The sequence below is a fragment of the Protopterus annectens genome, chromosome 8.part0 (genome assembly GCF_019279795.1).
Source record: "Protopterus annectens isolate FY-2018-M chromosome 8.part0, PAN1.0, whole genome shotgun sequence".
Classification (NCBI taxonomy): domain Eukaryota; kingdom Metazoa; phylum Chordata; order Ceratodontiformes; family Protopteridae; genus Protopterus; species Protopterus annectens.
The window spans coordinates 1,443,129,771-1,443,136,321 of record NC_056741.1 but is presented as its reverse complement, the minus strand read 5'-3'; positions in this window follow the sequence as shown (position 1 = coordinate 1,443,136,321).

Below are 6,551 nucleotides of genomic sequence, written 5' to 3'. Positions count from 1 at the left end.
CCCTGTCTCAAGTTGGATATTTGCACTTTTCTTCATATTTGACATTTTACAGATGAACATAGGTTCATAGGTTCATAGGTTCATACTAGGCTATCTGCCCAAGGGCATTTATAAGCCTAGCCCATAGTTATGTGGCTTTCGCCACCCCTTTAGTTTGAATAAAAACTATGCCTATCATTTTTCTGTGCCTCTGTCAAGCAGTGACACTGAAGTAATCCCTGGGGTATATCTGCGATCTCCCATCCATTGGTCAAGATTCCTCTTGAACAAGGCCAGCGAGGTGCTCTGCCTCACATGTACCGGGATTTTGTTCCACAGCATAGGGAGTCTCTGGGTGATGAATCTGTCCCTCCAGCACGTTCTATTTATAACGTGTCAAGGTTTAAGTCTCCCGCCCTTGTGGTTCTGAGGGATCTAGATTTTTGAGGTGAAGCATATTCATCAAATCTGGGTTTGACATGGCCTTATATGTCAGGCACAGGTCACCTCTGAGCAAGCGGTATGAGACTGAATAAAGCTGGAGTTCTTTCAGTCGGGCAGCATAAGACATATTTTTGAGACCCTTTATCCTTTTGGTGAGGAACTTTTGGGGCCTTTCAAGCTGCATCAGGTGTCTGGTCAGATACATTCGAGCGGGGCATTGTACTCAATCATAGGTCTAATGGTGATGAGTACAGGGGGCGATGACCTCCCTTGATCTAGATGTGAATCCCTTCATGATCAGGTGGGCGATATAGAAGGTTTTCCTAACTACTTTAGCAACATGAGTGTCAAGCGAAGACTACTGTCAACTTGGGTCCCCAGATCCCTGATGACTTTTCTGTGCTCAGTGGATTGTCACCTATATGGTAGCTAGGGGTAACCTTGTTTTCGAAGGGTATGACTATGCATTTTTGGCGTTTAACTTCAGGCCATGGCTCTGGCACCAGTTATCCGTTTCTGTGAGGCCCTTCTGGAGGATATCTGTGTCAGATGTGTTTTCGACTATGGCCCAGTTTGCAGTCATCTGCAAACTTTGTCAGCCATAACCCTCCTGTGTTTGCTTGTACTTCAGAAAAGTAGATGCCGAACAAGAGTGGACCCAGGACTGAGCCCTGTGGGACACCACTTGTGACAGGCTTTGAGTCTGACATGGCTCCAGCAACTCTGACCCTGTGGGTTCTGTCGCAGCCAGTTTGCAACCCATCTTGTGATGTATGGGTTTACATTCAAGCTGATGAGTTTTTCGATGATACCTGAGTGGGGTATTGTGTCGAAGGCCTTTGCCAGGTCGAGGTAGGCTGTATGGACTGCCTTTCCCTCATCAATGGCCTTGGTGACTGTCTCGAAAAAGTCAACCAAGTTTAAGAGGCAGGATCTGCCTTTGACAAAGCCAAACTGGGTTGGATCCAAAGTCTGCAAGTTCCTATGTCTTTATTTATGAGTTCCATTATGATCCTCTCCATGGCTTTGCAGATAAGGCTTGTCAAGCTAATGGGGCGGTAATTTCCAGGGTCTGTGGAGGCACGCCCTTATGAAGTGGGACCACAGTCGCCGTCGCCACTCCTTGGAGTGCGTATCCTGAGGTGAGGCTAAGATTAAACAGCTGTCCTAACTGTGGGTTTAATTCCTCGTTGAGTTCATGAAGCACACAGCGGGGACACCATCGGTCCCATGGATGCTGTGTTTTGCCTTAGTGAGGGCAGTTCTCACCTGGGCGTTGGAGATGTTTGGGGGCTACAATCCTCTGGAATAGATATCTCTCCTTTTGGGGGAGGGAGAAGTTTGCACTGAACCTGTCAGCCAGTATGTTAGCAATGTGTGTAGGTTCAGTAATTTTCACATCATTTTGAACTAATTCTGAGCATATCTGGGAGTTTCCTCCTAGGTTTCTAACATAGCTAAAGAAGGCCTTATGATTGTCTTTAGAGTCCTTGGCGATTTTTCTCTCAAAATTTGCCTTTGATGATTTTATGAGAGCTCTTAGTTTTTACTTATAATGATCAAAGGTGTCTTACCTTTCAAGCATTTTGCTCTATCTTGTAGTAGCTTCCTCCTTTTGTTGTAGAGCTTGTTTATGGCTGGGGTCCACCAGACTGGGCGCTTGCCTTTGGTACAGAGAGTCTTAGTTTTGTTTGGGATTGCCTGATCCATGCAGTCCTGTAGGTGCTGGTAGAAGGCATTTGTAAGTGATTCAGCGGTTTTGAGTAATGTTTACCACTGGCTCAGGGGCCTTAAAGGAGACCACACTAGTTTTTAGAAGTGTGAAATCGGCTTTTGAGAAGTTTTCACTGTGGTCTTTTTGTTTCAGGTGGAGGCGGGATGAGGACCTCCAGCGAGATTAGTTTATGATCTGATCTCACCAGTGAGGGGTATACTTCGGTGTTGAACATTTTGATCCCATGTTCGTGATGATGAGATCAAGTATGTTTTTACCTCTTGTGGGGATGGTGACTAGTTGTTCCATGGCATTTGAGTTTATGAACTCCAGGAATCTTTGGGTTAGAGTGTTGGGCTTGAGTAGTGTTCCCAGTCTATATTAGGGTAGTTGAAGTCACCTAGTATGATGGTGTTTGGAGATACATTTATCCTCCAATGTTTTCAGGAAGGCCATGTGAGGTTCCTGAGTTTGAGAGGTGGCCTGTAACATGCTACAAATTGCAGAGCAGTCTTGCCTATGGTTAATTGCACCTGGATGGTCTCCGATGCATCGTCGTTGCCACCAACCTTGAGGTGTGGGTGTCCTTTATGAATATGGACACCCCCTCCTTTCTTGGTGTTGTCCGGATTTTGGGGCGGGCATGATATGAGGTGAAACCTGTTAGTGCTGGGGTGCTCTCAGGAGCCTTGAACCAGGTTTCTGTCACAGCACAGACATCGATGTTCTCCATATTGAGAAGGGCCTCAGTGCGTGCATCTTGAGATTGAGACTTCTGGCATTGAGCAGCATTACCCTTAGTTTTTCCTTTTTGGTGTTCTAGGGTGGTAGGTTTAGAATTTGAGCCTTGCCTAAAAAGGCACTATGGGGTGGCAAGAGCCTTTGCCAATATCCGGAAGCCCAGGGTGACAGGTGCAAGCCGTCCCTTGAAGCAGCGTGGCTTGTCCAGCATGTCATCCCAGGCAGACAGACATTGGATCCTTTGAATGACACCAGAATTTAAGCCAATTATTAAAGCTGATCATCTTATCACTGTATTGTGGCATCATTCTAGGTGAAGGTAGGATACTGCTCAAGGTCAGGGTCATACCTGCCTGGGCTACATAATCAGAGAGCTCCTCGGCGTCCCTTTTCATGTAGTCCAAGGAGAGTGCGTCTCAGGTCGTTGACACCAGCGTGGACAATGACTGAGTCGTACTTGTACCTGCTGTTGAGAGACCTGAGTGCTTGCGTTATGTGGCGGATTCTAGCGCCCGACAGGCAGCTTACTGTGACCTTCTCCTTACTCAGTCTGGTGAGCGGGGCGTCAGTGTGTCTGACTATGGAATCACCAATGACAAGTGTGTCTGGCATTTTGTTTGGCCTTAAGGGCTGTGACTGTTTGACACTCTGACTGTGTGGTCTATGTGTTGCATGTGTTGGGTCGTGAGGTGGTAGTTGTTTGGGTGTCTGCTTTGGTGGCCTCTGCTGTTTTGGTAAATTTTTGATCAGAGCCTCGAGTATGTCTTTGTGTGAGTATGTGTATGATTTGAAGTTGTGATGGTACCATGTGTGACTGGGTATGTATTGTGTGTGGTTACCTTCTCCTCCTGTCTGGTCTTGCCAGTCCTATGTTGAGAGAGCTCAGCCTCCAGTTTGGCCGTATAGTTGCATCTCGCATGTATTTGTGTTTTGTGGGAGAAGGAGAGGATTGTCTGTGTACATGAGGCAATTGTAACATTGCCTCAGTATTCTAGGTTCACCAGTTGAGCTGGAGAGGACACTAGCAACTGATCCTCGACATACTAGAAGTAGTAGATAAAGAACTTTCAAAGGACTCCGGGGAAGTGGGTTTTAGGCTGGTGGGGTACTATCTATAATAAGAGTGCTTTATCAAGGTGCAAGTACTGTAGGAGTAAGTGCTAGGCTTTACAGATAGAGAATAGTCTACTTGGGAATCAAGTAGAGATGAACTTTCAGTTATAGGATATGCTGGTTAGATCAGCAGTACAGTTTAAGCGTGTTTTATAGCAGGGGCTGAAGGGAGCTAGGAATTGGCCCAAAGCGACCAATGGACTACTAGTTTCTGGCTGAAACTTCACCAAATCGGACAAAAGGCAGCTCAGTGCTTCCCACTCCCACTGGTAAGCAAAGAAACTTCCCTCCTTCCTAATAAGGCAATGGATCAGTAACAGGAACTAAAAACAAAGCCCAGGGATCAGCAACTCTGAAACTGGACTACTCTAGTTCAGTAAAGTGGGAAAACAAGAGATTTTTGTTTTATTACAGAGATAAGGAAAAAACAGACAGTAAATGCTATAAATGCTGTAAATCGGCTAGCGCACTTTAGTGTGTAGCCTACAGAAACAATTTGCAACAATTAGTAACTTAAAGTGCAATAAACAGTGTAAAATGCAGAAATCACTTAAAGTAGCAGTAAAACAGGCGAAATGCAGTCGCTAGCTTAATAACAGTGGGAAAGCCACAAAAAATACTTATATCTGGTAGAAAGTCACTCTTTAGCTCTCTGCTGCTTGGATCACTCTGCAGGCCACCACGAGGATCTGTGCAGAGTTGGTACCAGCTGGAAAACGCGTGTTTAGCGTGTTTTATAGCAGGGGGCTGAAAGGAGCTAAGAATTGGCCCAAAATGACCAATAGACTACTAGTTTCTGGCTGAAACTTCACCAATTCGGACAAAAAGGCTGCTCAGTGCTTCCCACTCCCACTGGTAAGCAAAGAAACTTCCTCCTTCCTAATAAGGCAATGGATCAGTAACAGGAACTAAAAACAAAGCCCAGGGATCAGCAACTCTGAAACTGGACTACTCTAGTTCAGTAAGGTGGGAAAACAAGAGATTTTTTTTTTTTTTTTTTTTTTTACAGAGACAAGGAAAAAAACAGACAGTAAATGCTATAAATGCTTTTAAGTGGCTAGCACACTTGAGTGTGTTAGCCTACAGGTAAAATTAAGCAACAAATAACTTTTAAAAGTGCAAAACAGTTAATCAACACAAAAACAGTTTAAATAGAATGCAGAGCTGTATAAACAGGCTAAGATGCAGTCGCTAAGCAGTAAATATTCAAAAAGCCAGAAAAAAATACTTAAATCAGTTATAGCAAATACAGTTATAACAAATGCTCTGAAATATACTGTATATTTCCAATATGTTTGAGAAGGACAGTCTCAATACAGTTATAACAAATGCTCTGAAATATACTGTATATTTCCAATATGTTTGAGAAGGACAGTCAGAACACAAGAAGGTTCAGTGAAAAAAAAAAAGTTTTGTTTTACTTTTTGAAAAGGTAAAAAGGAGGAACAGAAGGCCTTATCAAATGTTCTCTCTGTATTAAGAAGAATGAGCTAATGACACTAGACTGGGAGGTGTGCCACAGTAGGGGCGGGCAACTGCAGGAGGGTGGGACAAAATAGCCTAAGACAACAAGCACTACAGATAAGTTTTTAAACAGATAAAGATTTCTGAAGATTCTGAATAGACAAAGTGCTTTATATATATTAAATTATAAAAACAGTAATCTGTTAAAATAATCAAAAGATACTTATATTTTGTAGCTCAGTTGCGGTCAAACAACTTCTCCAGCCTGCACCAAAGACCAGAACAACAACTTTTTTTTTTTTTTTTTACAAGAACACAAAAGAACCAGCCCCCACTAGCCAAGAGATAATTACACAGAGTAAATGTTTCAGTTTATACAATAGCCTAAGACAACAAGCACTACAGATAAGTTTTTAAACAGATAAAGATTTCTGAAGATTCTGAATAGACAAAGTGCTAGTCCAAGGAACTGGCTAGATAGTCGAGGGTAGAAGAACTATGGATCTCATAGACTGCTTCCCTTGATGAATGAGAGTAAGTCTTCAGCATAGCATTGACATCTTGTGCTCCTACTGTTCTGGGATTAGAGCTGGGTTTATTTTCCTTTATACACCATTCAGAAGTTATACAAAAAACAAGGAATACATTGCTTTTATTTACTGGTAAAGTTTGACAGGCCACACAGCCCTTATTCTGAGGAGGCCCAGGGAGAAATGCTCCATTTATTACAGATTAGATGAGAAATTACATGAATATCCAAATATCTCAGATCAGTTTTTACAATGTATAGACATACAACAATAAAGACAGTAGAATAGTTAGGATTATACTAAAATATTTAACTGACCCACTAGAAGCCATTTTTTTTCACAAAGAGGAATGCAAAGGTGACAGAGAAGTGTAATGTGTAAGAAGGAAAAGATTTAGTAGAGGAGATAAGATGGAGCGAAAAAGAGAAAATAAAAAAAATGTGGTTAGAAACTAGCCAGAAATTTTGTAGTTTTAGAGGGAGTTATATCAGAGGGGGGTTCATAAATAATGCTGAGTGGTTGGAGATAAATATAGATATAAAAAGATAATTAAGATTAGATTAAAG